The sequence below is a fragment of the Gadus morhua genome, chromosome 8 (genome assembly GCF_902167405.1).
Source record: "Gadus morhua chromosome 8, gadMor3.0, whole genome shotgun sequence".
NCBI classification, from domain to species: Eukaryota; Metazoa; Chordata; class Actinopteri; order Gadiformes; family Gadidae; genus Gadus; species Gadus morhua.
In genome coordinates, this window is record NC_044055.1 from 2995062 (window position 1) to 3009933 (window position 14872).

Consider the following 14872-nt stretch of genomic DNA (forward strand, 5'->3'; position numbering starts at 1 on the left):
TTCTTTGCAATTCTATGCATTATACGATTTTATTTCTTTGCAATTCTATGCACTAAGATTTCAATTCTTTGCAATTCTATGCACTACAATTTTAAGTCATTGCAATGTGGTTTTATTCTGTGCAATATAATCTGAAATATGTAGTCGGACAATTGCAGTTGTCCAATTGGGGAGTATAGTCGACCTTTGGCTATAAGATGTGTATGTAAACATACTGACTGTACAGTAAATGCTATTGTGTTGGGAGCGTTTCACCTGGTAGCCTGGAAGCTAGTTTGCTCCAACGCAACTGTGTTGGGAGTGTTTCACCTGGTAGCTTGGAAGCTAGTTTTCTCCAACGCAACTGTGTTGGGAGCGTTTCACCTGGTAGCCTGGAAGCTAGTTGCTCCAACGCAACTGTGTTGGGAACGTTTCACGTGGTAGCCTGTAAGGTAGTTTGCTCCAATGCAACTATGTTGGGAGCGTTTCACCTGGTAGCTTAGAAGCTAGTTTGCTCCAACGCAACTGTGTTGGGAGCGTTTCACCTGGTAGCCTGGAAAGTAGTTTGCTCCAACGCAACTGTGTTGGGAGCGTTTCACCTGGTAGCTTAGAAGCTAGTTTGCTCCAACGCAACTGTGTTGGGAGCGTTTCACGAAGTAGCCTGGAAAGTAGTTTGCTCCAACGCAACTGTGTTGGGAGCGTTTCACAAAGTAGCCTGCTCCAACGCAACTGTGTTGGGAGCGTTTCACCTGGTAGCTTAGAAGCTAGTTTGCTCCAACGCAACTGTGTTGGGAGCGTTTCACGAAGTAGCCTGGAAAGTAGTTTGCTCCAACGCAACTGTGTTGGGGGCGTTTCACCTGGTAGCCTGGAATGTAGTTTGCTCCAATGCAACTGTGTTGGGAGCGTTTCACCTGGTAGCTTAGAAGCTAGTTTGCTCCAACGCAACTGTGTTGGGAGCGTTTCACGAAGTAGCCTGGAAAGTAGCCTGCTCCAACGCAACTGTGTTGGGAGCGTTTCACCTGGTAGCTTAGAAGCTAGTTTGCTCCAACGCAACGGTGTTGTGAGCGTTTCACCTGGTAGCTTAGAAGGTAGCTTGTTTGGTTGTGTTTGGCTGCCGGCCTCAGAACTTGGGAATTGGTCCACCGCACACGCATCACTTTCCTTTCCCCTAAACTTAACCTGGATTTTACCGCTCGTCTGTTTGGTTTTGGCTCATTGTAAGTTTAGTGCAGTGTTGTAGGTTGTTTTTGAGTGCATTGTTGCACGTGTTTGTATGAAGCCTGTGCTAAATGATTTTAATTCCTTGCAATGTGGTTTGATTCTATGCAATACGGTTTTAATTCTTTGCAATTCTATGCACTACGATTTTAATTCTTTGCAATTCCATGCACTACGATTTTAATATTTTGCAATTCTATGCACTATGATTTTAATTCTTTGCAATTCTATGCATTATACGATTTTATTCTTTGCAATTCTATGCATTATTTTAAGTCTTTGCAATTCTTATGCATTACGATTTTAATTATTTGCAGTTATATGCTCTATATGATTTTTATTTTTTGCAATTCTATTGCACTATACGATTTTTCATTCTATGCAATTCTATGCATTATACGATTTTAATTATTTGCAATTCTATGCACTATACGATTTCAATTCTTTGCAATTCTATGCACTACGATTTTAAGTCCATTGCAATGTGTTTTTTATTCTGTGCAATATAATCTGAAATATGTACTCGCGGACAATTGCAGTTGTCCAATTGGTGAGTATAGTCGACCTTTGGCTATAAGATGTGTATGTAAACGTACTGACTGTACAGTAAATGCTATTGTGTTGGGAGCGTTTCACCTGGTAGCCTGGAAGCTAGTTGCTTCCAACGCAACTGTGTTGGGAGCGTTTCACGAAGTAGCCTGGAAAGTAGTTTGCTCCAACGCAACTGTGTTGGGGGCGTTTCACCTGGTAGCCTGGAATGTAGTTTGCTCCAATGCAACTGTGTTGGGAGCGTTACACCTGGTAGCATAGAAGCTAGTTTTGCTCCAACGCAACTGTGTTGGGAGCGTTTCAACGAAGTAGCCTGGAAAGTAGTTTGCTCCAACGCAACTGTGTTGGGGGCGTTTCACCTGGTAGCCTGGAATGTAGTTTGCTCCAATGCCACTGTGTTGGGAGCGTTTCACCTTGGTAGCATAGAAGCTAGTTGCTCCAACGCAACTGTGTTGGGAGCGTTTCACGAAGTAGCCTGGAAAGTAGTTTGCTCCAACGCAACTGTGTTGGGAGCGTTTCACCTGGTAGCTTAGAAGCTAGTTTGCTCCAACGCAACTGTGTTGGGAGCGTTTCACGAAGTAGCCTGGAAAGTAGTTTGCTCCAACGCAACTCTGTTGGGGGCGTTTCACCTGGTAGCCTGGAATGTAGTTTGCTCCAACGCAACTGTGTTGTGAGCGTTTCACCTGGTAGCTTAGAAGGTAGCTTGTTTGGTTGTGTTTGGCTGCCGGCCTCAGAACTTGGGAATTGGTCCACCGCACACACATCACTTTCCTTTCCCCTAAACTTAACCTGGATTTTAGCGCTCGTCTGTTTGGTTTTGGCTCATTCTAAGTTTAGTGCAGTGTTGTAGGTTGTTTTTTGAGTGCATTGTTGCACGTGTTTGTATGAAGCCTACGGGGGGACGATCTAAACGCTGACTTTACTAACGCCTAGACCGCTGAGACCGCTACAACAACAACAACAACCTGTCTTGACACTGGGAAGGATGTGCTCTTGAAACTGGACGCAAAATGGAAGAACACCTGCAACTATTGTGAAAGTTCAACCTTTGGGCAAAATTGGAATTGGTGAAAGCAAACAAGCGCAAGTTAAATGTAAGTATACCAATTGGCGAATGCAACTATTTTCGCCAATTGCTTTTTTGTTTCACAGCACCACTGGACTACAGAACATCCCTAGTGGAAATGACATCGGTGCAATTCTGGATTTTACAATTTGATGTCACAGCACCTTCTGCCGATGCTTCACCTCCCTCAGGAAATCCACAAAGAACTGGAAGTTCCGGGAAAAACCCAGAACGGATGTCTGGCAAACCGAAATTAGGGCGAGTGTGAAGTTGTGACCTCAAACTTCCACAATGGGTTTGTTTTCGCGCCACCCGTAACCCCACTGGACTGGTGTATGAAAAGCTGTCAGACTGACTTCACCAGACGAAATGACTGCGGGCATGTTATGGTTTGGTTTCAATTGTTGGTTTTTTGGCTTGGTAGGTTTGAATTTAGGAGATGGATTAGTTGATTTACACATCCACACAGTACTCTACATTCTCCCTTTTTTGAATCTTTCCTTTTTACAACTTTCCATACATTTGCAAATTGTTGACTGCTGGTGAAGTTGTAGGCTACTGCTGCTTCATACTTCAATGTGGTTTTATTCTGTGCTAAATGATTTTAATTCCTTGCAATGTGGTTTGATTCTATGCAATACGGTTTTAATTCTTTGCAATTCTATGCACTACGATTTTAATTCTTTGCAATTCTATGCACTATGATTCTAATTCTTTGCAATTCTATGCACTACGATTTTAATTCTTTGCAATTCTATGCATTATACGATTTTAATTCTTTGCAATTCTATGCACTACGATTTTAATTCTTTGCAATTCTATGCATTATACGATTTTAATTATTTGCAGTTATATGCTCTATATGATTTTTATTTTTTGCAATTCTATGCACTACGATTTTTCATTCTATGCAATTCTATGCATTATACGATTTTAATTCTTTGCAATTCTATGCACTACGATTTTTCATTCTTTTCAATTCTATGTACTAAAATTTTAATTCTTTGCAATTCTATGCATTATACGATTTTATTTCTTTGCAATTCTATGCACTAAGATTTCAATTCTTTGCAATTCTATGTCATTGCAATGTGGTTTTATTCTGTGCAATATAATCTGAAATATGTACTCGGACAATTGCAGTTGTCCAATTGGGGAGTATAGTCGACCTTTGGCTATAAGATGTGTATGTAAACGTACTGACTGTACAGTAAATGCTATTGTGTTGGGAGCGTTTCACCTGGTAGCCTGGAAGCTAGTTTGCTCCAACGCAACTGTGTTGGGAGTGTTTCACCTGGTAGCCTGGAAGGTAGTTTGCTCCAACGCAACTGTGTTGGGAGCGTTTCACCTGGTAGCTGAGAAGCTAGTTTTCTCCAACGCAACGGTGTTGGGAGCGTTTCACGAAGTAGCCTGGAAAGTTGTTTGCTCCAACGCAACTGTGTTGGGAGCGTTTCACCTGGTATTCTGGAAAGTAGTTTGCTCCAACGCAACTGTGTTGGGAGCGTTTCACCTGGTAGCTTGGAAGGTAGTTTGCTCCAACGCAACTGTGTTGGGAGCGTTTCACCTGGTAGCCTGGAAGCTAGTTTGCTCCAACGCAACTGTGTTGGGAGTGTTTCACCTGGTAGCTTAGAAGCTAGTTTGCTCCAACGCAACTGTGTTGGGAGCGTTTCACAAAGTAGCCTGGAAAGTAGTTTGCTCCAACTCAACTGTGTTGGGAGAGTTTCACCTGGTAGTCTGGAAGGTAGTTTGCTCCAACGCAACTGTGTTGGGAGCGTTTCACGAAGTAGCCTGGAAAGTAGTTTGCTCCAACGCAACTGTGTTGGGAGCGTTTCACAAAGTAGCCTGCTCCAACGCAACTGTGTTGGGAGCGTTTCACCTGGTAGCTTAGAAGCTAGTTTGCTCCAACGCAACTGTGTTGGGAGCGTTTCACGAAGTAGCCTGCTCCAACGCAACTGTGTTGGGGGCGTTTCACCTGGTAGCCTGGAATGTAGTTTGCTCCAATGCAACTGTGTTGGGAGCGTTTCACCTGGTAGCATAGAAGCTAGTTTGCTCCAACGCAACTGTGTTGGGAGCGTTTCACGAAGTAGCCTGGAAAGTAGCCTGCTCCCAACGCAACTGTGTTGGGAGCGTTTCACCTGGTAGCTTAGAAGCTAGTTTGCTCCAACGCAACGGTGTTGTGAGCGTTTCACCTGGTAGCTTAGAAGGTAGCTTGTTTGGTTGTGTTTGGCTGCCGGCCTCAGAACTTGGGAATTGGTCCACCGCACACGCATCACTTTCCCTTCCCCTAAACTTAACCTGGATTTTACCGCTCGTCTGTTTGGTTTTGGCTCATTCTAAGTTTAGTGCAGTGTTGTAGGTTGTTTTTGAGTGCATTGTTGCACGTGTTTGTATGAAGCCTAACGGGGGACGACTAAACGACTGACTTTACTAACGCTGCGGACCGCTACAACAACAACAACAACCTGTCTTGACACTGGGAAGGGTGTGCTCTTGAAACTGGACGCAAAATGGAAGAACACCTGCAACTATTGTGAAAGTTCAACCTTTGGGCAAAATTTTAATTGGTGAAAGCAAACAAGCTTAAATGGTAAGTATACCAATTGGCGAATGCAACTATTTTCGCCAATTGTTTTTTGTTTCACAGCACCACTGAACTACAGAACATCCCTGGTGGAAATGACATCGGTGCAATTCTGGATTTTACAATTTGATGTCACAGCACCTTCTGCCGATGCTTCACCTCCCTCAGGAATCCACAAAGAACTGGAAGTTCTGGGAAAAACCCAGAACGGATGTCTGGCAAACCGAAATTAGGGCGAGTATGAAGTTGTGACCTCAAACTTCCACAATGGGGTTTGTTTTCGCTCCACCCGTAACCCCACTGGACTGGTGTATGAAAAGCTGTCAGACTGACTTCACCAGACGAATGACTGCGGGCATGTTATGGTTTGGTTTCAATTGTTGGTTTTTGGCTTGGTAGGTTTGAATTTAGGAGATGGATTAGTTGATTTACACATCCACACAGTACTCTACATTCTCCCTTTTTTGAATCTTTCCTTTTTACAACTTTCCATACATTTGCAAATTGTTGACTGCTGGTGAAGTTGTAGGCTACTGCTGCTTCATACTTCAATGTGGTTTTATTCTGTGCTAAATGATTTTAATTCCTTGCAATGTGGTTTGATTCTATGCAATACGGTTTTAATTCTTTGCAATTCTATGCACTACGATTTTAATTCTTTGCAATTCCATGCACTACGATTTTAATTATTTTGCAATTCTATGCACTATGATTTTAATTCTTTGCAATTCTATGCATTATACGATTTTAATTCTTTGCAATTCTATGCATTATTTTAAGTCTTTGCAATTCTATGCATTACGATTTTAATTATTTGCAGTTATATGCTCTATATGATTTTTATTTTTTGCAATTCTATGCACTACGATTTTTCATTCTATGCAATTCTATGCATTATACGATTTTAATTATTTGCAATTCTATGCACTACGATTTCAATTCTTTGCAATTCTATGCACTACGATTTTAAGTCATTGCAATGTGTTTTTATTCTGTGCAATATAATCTGAAATATGTACTCGGACAATTGCAGTTGTCCAATTGGGGAGTATAGTCGACCTTTGGCTATAAGATGTGTATGTAAACGTACTGACTGTACAGTAAATGCTATTGTGTTGGGAGCGTTTCACCTGGTAGCCTGGAAGCTAGTTTGCTCCAACGCAACTGTGTTGGGAGTGTTTCACCTGGTAGCCTGGAAGGTAGTTTGCTCCAACGCAACTGTGTTGGGAGCGTTTCACCTGGTAGCTTAGAAGCTAGTTTTCTCCAACGCAACTGTGTTGGGAGCGTTTCACGAAGTAGCCTGGAAAGTTGTTTGCTCCAACGCAACTGTGTTGGGAGCGTTTCACCTGGTATTCTGGAAAGTAGTTTGCTCCAACGCAACTGTGTTGGGAGCGTTTCACCTGGTAGCTTGGAAGGTAGTTTGCTCCAACGCAACTGTGTTAGGAGCGTTTCACCTGGTAGCCTGGAAGCTAGTTTGCTCCAACGCAACTGTGTTGGGAGTGTTTCACCTGGTAGCTTAGAAGCTAGTTTGCTCCAACGCAACTGTGTTGGGAGCGTTTCACAAAGTAGCCTGGAAAGTCGTTTGCTCCAACTCAACTGTGTTGGGAGAGTTTCACCTGGTAGTCTGGAAGGTAGTTTGCTCCAACGCAACTGTGTTGGGAGCGTTTCACCTGGTAGCCTGGAAGCTAGTTTGCTCCAACGCAACGGTGTTGTGAGCGTTTCACCTGGTAGCTTGGAAGGTCGTTTTCTCCAACGCCACTGTGTTGGTAGCGTTTCACCTGGTAGACTGGAAGGCAGTTCTCTCCAACACAACTGTGTTGGGAGCGTTTCGCCTGGTAGCTAACCTGTGTGTTGTATTTATTCATATTACTTAATTGTCTAGCATCTGCATTAGCTAGCTATAGCTGCTGTATACGGGGAATGGGTTAGCCTAGCGATTTTTAGTACTTGCACTTGGTCCTATGAACATCAACACCGGCAGATTCAGATTTGTAGTACTGCAAATTTAAATTTTTGACAAATTTTCCATTTCAATATTTTGTCAAATTTCACAAAGTCCATTCCAAGATATGTACGAACTTCAGCAATGGAGGCAAGTAAGGTTTATCACTTTCTATGGCAATTTACTTGAGTTAAATTATTTGCTCTATAAAAACATATGGTTCTCACTGTACCATAATCATCTTGCTAGATATACCTCATGCTGTCCTTTATATTACTTATTTGCAAGGAATTTAAGCATTGACAATTATTTATGAACGTTGAACCATGAAAGAATTGAATTATTTTTGTTCAGGGGTAGGGTTTGCCCCTGAACATTTAATTTCAAGATCAGTGTTCTACAGCGTTTGTCAAATTCAGGACTGGCACTGGATGCTGTAGGTGGAGGGAAGACCAGGAATGGTGCAGCTCTGCAGATGCTGAAGGGTAAGACAATGGAATACACATATTGATGGCTTGCTTGGATTGTTTAGATTGTTTAGAATGACACGGTCAGCGACTCATCGTACAGATCTAAAGTAATCCATACAGATATGTTCATTCTGACTGGCTGTTAAGAAAGCATTCTCGGCCACTAGGACTAGTCAGGATGTGTATTACATGTGGCTGGCTTTTGGGGTTGGGAGTAATAACTATTGTAATTAGTTCTATCAAAACAGCCCACTATGTACTGTGCTGTAAAAGTGCAGTAAAATACACTATTGACATCTGAGTGAGGTGTTGGACTGCATTAATGGGGAGAAAACAAATGTCCAGTGTGCCAAAGGGTCACGTGTGTTCCTGATGGGACTGAGGCGACGCAGTCGGAGGTCCCTGCGGTGGCGGTCAGCGGGAGGTGTCAAGACCAACCAGCTCCTCGTCCAGGAAAGGTGAATTCTTCAGACCGTTCTTCAAAGGTTCAATAAAGTAAATCTTATCATCTAAAAAATCGAGGACACAGTAGCTGGGTTCATCAGCAAATTGTAGCTGGGCTTTTGGTCCACCAGAATAAAAGTCAATGGTGCTGAGGAGCACTGCTCAGGTGACTCCCCCCCCCCCCCCCCCCCCCCCCCCCCCCCCCCCCCTTATTTATTATCTCTCTTCCCCCCCCCCCTAGAGGGGGGTGGGGGATGGGGGGGAGTTAGAGATCTACCTTTTTATTTTTTATTTATTTTTCCACAATGTCTTGTTTTTTAAACGATTTATGATGACTATATGCTCTGTAAGGTGACCTTAGGTGTCTTGAAAGACGCCTCTAAATTAAATGTATTATTATTTATTATTATTATTACCTATGGTAGAGAGGTGTGTGATATTTATTCGAGAGATGGTACATGAAACGGATGACCTGTTAAGATGCTCGGGGGATCAACTCCCAGCAGCGGTACCGTATCCCCAACGTCTTAATGTTGTAACCTGTCAAACCCAACGCTAACATTTCGGGAAGCTTTCAGTGCATCCTGACAATGCCGCTGTTAGATACATTTACACTTGGTTGGGGCCATTGTATAAAATTAATCCATCGATACCATCTCAAAATAATGCTCTCATAGTGTGTGCTTTTGATTTTTTTTTTTCGCTTAGTCAAACTGATATTGGCTAATGCTTAAGGATCGTAAAAATGAATAATTGCTCTTCCGGTCACACAATGCTTGCTTCCATCCTTTGTATAATTTTTATACCTACCCTTGGTGTATATTTTTTGCCCTCCTTGCTATGACTAATTTCCACTTGGGATCAACAAATTACTGTTTTTTTCAGGTCACGACGGAAGAGCAGATGGCTGTGCAGTTGCCATGGTGGAGAGACCCAGGTGAGAACTTTGATAAATGGTTCCTTCATTCATAAATGGACCAAATGGCAATCACATAATCCCTCCCGATTTTAATAAAAATGTTGAAGACTCTGGGAATAGCTGAACTGACTTGTATACATTTATTGATGAAAGATGGTAATCCAGCACTGACTATTTTAATGTGGTTTTGATGTTGATGCACTATACAATTTTAATTCTTTGCAATTCTATACACTATACGATTTTAATTCTTTGCAATTCTATGCACTATACAATTTTAATTCTTTGCAATTCTATTCACTATACGATTTTATTTATTTGCTATTCTATGCACTATACAATTTTAAGTCTTTGCAATTCTATGCACTGCGATTTAAATTCTTTGCAATTCTATGCATTGTACGATTTTTATTCTGTGCAGTATAAGACGGAAAATGTGCAGTGCGGTTCCTTTGTGATTGTTCTCAGGCGGTGTCCTTTTGGTTCAATCCATCCAAACATGTTATCACCAGTGAGACTTGTGTTTAGATGACACTCGAGAACCAAATTATTGGGTTAGTCTCACTATGATTGTATTTTTAAGATGCATGTATACACCTTAGTGTGACTAAAATCAGACCGGATCGGGTTTCTCATCGTCGGATTAAGACCTCTAGATTATTCGATTGATGGTCTCATTAATCGGGCATGTACGTTCAATCAGGGTTATGCGTTCTGCGCATGCAGGAGATTTTTTCCCAGAGCAGGAAATAGAAGGAGACAATAGTCATAGTGTTGTCACTGTCAAACGGCAAACACGATGGAGAGGTCCAGGAGCAAGACACACTTTTGGACTGACGAGGAAACTCACCATGATGTACCAGTTAAAATACGTGCACAATTTACAGTTTATGGATGGGAGGAAGACTAGAAACTGATTTATTTAAAAAAGGTGATTGAAATGGGTACAATGCCATGCCACCTATCATACTGGGACATGACATGCTTCGGCCATTGAATCGATCTGTACTTGGACAATTGCAGTTGTTTCATAAAAAGGTTGAAGACTCCCTGGGAATAGCTCAACTGACTTGTATCAATTATACATACATTTATTGATGAAAGATGGTAATCCAGCACTGACGATTTTGATGTTCTTGCCGTAATGACTTGAAGCCTTTTCTCTCCTGTAAATCAATATAAAATCCAACCTAAATTACTGAATGTAATGACCTATGTTTGAAGCCAGATGGTGCTGTTACTGCATTTGTGTCTTTGATTGGCCTTCACGTTTGGTCATCAAAATGTCTTCTAAATCTGCCAGCACACTGTGAGACTGACTTTACTTTTGGCCTTCAATTTATTTCAGAGTATGATGACCGAACAGTTGATCTACAACGATGTCCTACTCCCCATCCACCCTGAGGATCCCTGGCTGCACCTACAATCCAATCTACCCCAGACATAACCACTCGGAGCTCAACAACTCCTACAACTCCTCCTGCCTCCTACACACCATACTGTTACCACTTTACCATTTTAACTTTAAAAAAAAAAAGCACTGTAATTCACACCATGTTGTAGGAAAAGCATGTTTAGCTCAATGATTTATACATTCTATTTCTGTGACCCCAACTATTGTATTTCTAACCCAGTTACCTCTGAACCCTCTTTCTAAGGGAGCGACTAAAGGGACAAAGCTGGACCAAACCTGAGCTTAAAAATCTTTTTAATCTTTCTTTCAAATGTCCTAAATTGAAACGTATAAAATGCCTAAAGTAACTTGTCTAACAAAACAAAAAGCCAACCTAATACCCAAACTTAACCATCTAACCAAAGATCTCAAATGCCTAAACTCTCTTACCTTAACCGAGTACCTAAACCAAACCATTTAACTAAACATCTCAAAGGCATAAACTCGCTTACCTCAACCTAACCTAATACCCAAACTTAACCATCTAACTGAAGAGCTCAAACACCTAAACTCTTACCTTAACCTAGTACCTAAACTGAACCATCTAACTAAGCATCTCTAATAACTAAACTCTTTCCTAATACCTAAACAATCTTTAATACAATCACTAATGCCTAAACTTAAACAAACACCAATAATAAAAGTTAACCATCCTTAATCTTAAACCCAAACCAGACTTGTCCCTGGGTCGCTCCACTTTGTTTCTTTAAAGGCATCTCTTTTCCCCTGCATCTGTGTTTTATTCCTTGAGGACTCCAAGTACTTCAGATGATATTTGAAAACTTGTTTAATTAATAATGAGATTAATTTGGAGTGTGAAAAACAGATGCGAAGTGAAGACCACTCTGTTTGTTGTGCTTTTCTTATTACATTATACAGTGTGGCAACTCATGGATAACCGGCCAGAACCCCATCACCATTTGAATATGATGTGCATGTATTTACCTGTATGTCAATTGTGGCACCCATTGCACTCCTGACCATCCCTGGAAGAAGGGATCCCCTACACTGCGTTTCTTCTCAAGATTTCTTCCTTGCTGATTCAAGGGAGTTTTTTCTTGCCCGTGCGGGGGGCATGGGTAAAGGGGGGTGTCACAAATATTTGGCCTGTTAAGCCCTTTGAGACTGTAATGGTGATTAAGGGCTATACAAATAAAATTGAATTGAATAAAGATACTTCATCTTTACAGATTTTGTTTTGGGGAATTGGGACAGCTGAGCAGCTTAAGCATCCTTACTGGTGAATCTGATCTGACGATATCAATCATAGGACTATGAAGCTGCAGAGTTCTTCCAAGAAAGGGTTCCAATCCAGGATAGCTTTTAACACACAAGTATTTCGGTATGGTAATTACGGAGCAAAAGGAGGTGGAAGCGTGTTGAGCACGTGCTGAGCGTCTCCCAGCAGATCAAAAACATTAACCCTTTGTCTGGCAGCAGCTAGAAGATTCTGAAGTCCAACTTCTCTGTCGAGATTGAACTGAAATGCAATGCACAACATGCAATTTGTCCTTATCTCCATTTTTAAAACTTTTTATATTTTTTATTATTACTATTTATTGTGCTGCGCCCTCTCTCTCGATCTCTCTCTTTGTATTAATACTGTACTTGACTTGGGAAGCCCTGCACAAGAATTCCAATGTGTTTGAACTGTCTGGTTTATGCACAAATGGCGAATACAATTATTTGAACCTTTTTTTTATACTTTTTGAGATTGATATGGTCGGGTGGGCGTGGCCTATATGAAGTGGGCGTGGCCTATGTGACGTATTAGCCTCGGCTTCACCTATCTAAAGGTGCCGCCTTCTGTGTGGTTGGAGCAGCTATTGCAGCCTTCAATAAGGTCCTGCTCCCCTTGTGGCTATGTATAGTATTTACGGCTTATATGTTTGGTCCTGCTTCCTTGGGGCTATGTGGGGGCAGCTCAGGTTCTTAAAATACGTAACGAAGCCAATAACATAAGGCTGAATATGTGAAAAGACAAGGTAGATAATGATCGAGGAGTAAACAACGAATTGATTGCTAAATATCTAACATGGAACCAAATGCCTATTTATTTGATCTTATTTGAGTCGCTTTGGATAAAAATGCCCTAATTGTAATTGTTACCAGGCTATCGCAGTAGGGGAATCTGAAGGAGTGCCATACAGTGTTGCAGGGGTTCTTGCTAGATTGCATTATGGCTGAGGCCATTGATTACGATTGTTAATTTGAAGAGTATGAATAAAGAGTAATTGAAGTGGATTGTTGAATGTCTTTCAAATTTGTCACAATAGGGAAATCTGTTTTGAATGCATCTAGGTGAAGTGTTTATTGCTACTATAAAACACCAAGAATAGCAGGCTATGTATAAATACTGACCACCATATTTTTTTTAATAAAAAAACACTATGTAGTCATCACTCACCCTCAGGCTCTTGTCTAACCCTGCTGGCCACGCCTTGTTGGCGCTCTACTTCGCTGAAGGCCATTTGACTTCATAAAAGTTGCAGTTTGTAAATGGTGACAAAGAAGTCCTTATGTAGGAAAGGTGAAGGAAGGATGAAAGGGGTGCTGGTTCTACTGGGCTAATCTAATAAAAGGGGGTGCTGGTTCTACTGGGCTAATCTAATAAAAGGGGTGCTGGTTCTACTGGTCTAATCTAATGAAAGGGGTGCTGGTTCTACTGGGCTAATCTAATAAAAGGGGGTGCTGGTTCTACTGGGCTAATCTAATAAAAGGGGTGCTGGTTCTACTGGTCTAATCTAATGAAAGGGGTGCTGGTTCTACTGGGCTAATCTAATAAAAGGGGGTGCTGGTTCTACTGGGCTAATCTAATAAAAGGGGGTGCTGGTTCTACTGGGCTAATCTAATAAAAGGGGGGCTGGTTCTACTGGGCTAATCTAATAAAAGGGGGTGCTGGTTCTACTGGTCTAATCTAATGAAAGGGGTGCTGGTTCTACTGGGCTAATCTAATAAAAGGGGGTGCTGGTTCTACTGGGCTAATCTAATAACCACCAACACATTTTCAAAGTTCAAACAATTTCACCAGCGCATTTGCAGAGTTTCAAATCTGGCACTGTTCTAACAGTGTATTTCATTGTTGCCCGGTTTTGAAACCTTGTAAATGGGATTCTGCAAACAGTTGTTCATACATTGAGAAATACGTTTTGAAAGGTTGAATATTTAGTTTTAAAAACTTGTAAAGGTGTACGTTTACGACATTGCAACGTATTTTTTCAGAACTGACTTTTCAGCACTGACTTTTCAGAGATTTGACCACACAGGCGCAAGCTTTGAGTCACGTGAATATTGGCAGTGTTCTGACGCCACTCGTTTTGAAACTCCTGACAGTCGAATCTGAAAAAAAAAAAAAAACGTTCCTGGGGGCGGGACCATTTAGCTCTAAACCTATTGGTTGCTCTCGGCTGACGTACATTCCAATCACATATGCCGTTCACCGGGCTGTGCGTGATTGACAGTGCTCTGCCGATGACACGAATAACAAGCGACTTTCGCGGTTGATTTTGATTTGCATTTTCTGGAACCAATAGCTGTGTTCGAAATCGTTCCCTATACACTCGTTCCCTATTCCCTATATAGTGTACATGATATAGTGCACTATATAGGGAATAGGGAACGAGAATTTGGACACTACGCTGAACATTTCTAAACGTCATTTGCGTCAGTAAATGCGCCGGGTATTTGTGTGACGCAGACAGAGGCGCCCACATCATGTAAACAAACCGGTCACTCACGACGAAAGCTGGAGGTTGTATTGATGTTGAATGTTACATTTCCTTGTTTAATTAATTTTGAATGTTAAATATTCTATGTCAAATCACAAATAAATTGTTGACATTTCTAAACGAAAGCCGGAGACTCCATCATTAAATGTATTCGTTTTCGCGGTTATATTTCAAACCCAGACTTACAAGCCTTTGAAGCTTTTTTTTTTCAGGTTTGAATTATGGCAGGAAACTGACTCCAGACAGAGGCCGCTGTCGCTGTAACTGTGCTTTGATGCATAAATAATTTACTTATATCTCAATTACTATTTCAAATTATAGCAGATATATTGGATATGTTGGCAGTTGGGTCTTCACAGCTGAGGCAAACATTTGTTGCTGAATCATTCAACAAAGAATGTCTGAAGTGGGATTCGAACCCACGCCTCCAGGGGAGACTGCGACCTGAACGCAGCGCCTTAGACCGCTCGGCCATCCAGACATGTAGGGAATATCGTATGTACCCTATTTTAAATCCACTATA

General features: G+C 41.5%; 1 long non-coding RNA gene and 1 other non-coding gene across 2 annotated transcripts; one reads left to right on the top strand and one right to left on the bottom strand.

Annotated features, from left to right (window-relative positions):
- Nucleotides 1–6979: 6979 nt before the first annotated feature.
- On the top strand, nt 6980–11499 carry LOC115548322 (uncharacterized). The gene is made up of 4 exons (XR_003977574.1): nt 6980–7820; nt 8151–8263; nt 9135–9186; nt 10517–11499. It is a non-coding gene; the product is annotated as an uncharacterized LOC115548322 (long non-coding RNA).
- A 3248-nt stretch (nt 11500–14747) lies between these two features.
- On the bottom strand, nt 14748–14830 carry trnal-cag (transfer RNA leucine (anticodon CAG)). Its single transcript has one exon. It is a non-coding gene; the product is annotated as a tRNA-Leu (tRNA).
- Nucleotides 14831–14872: the final 42 nt, after the last annotated feature.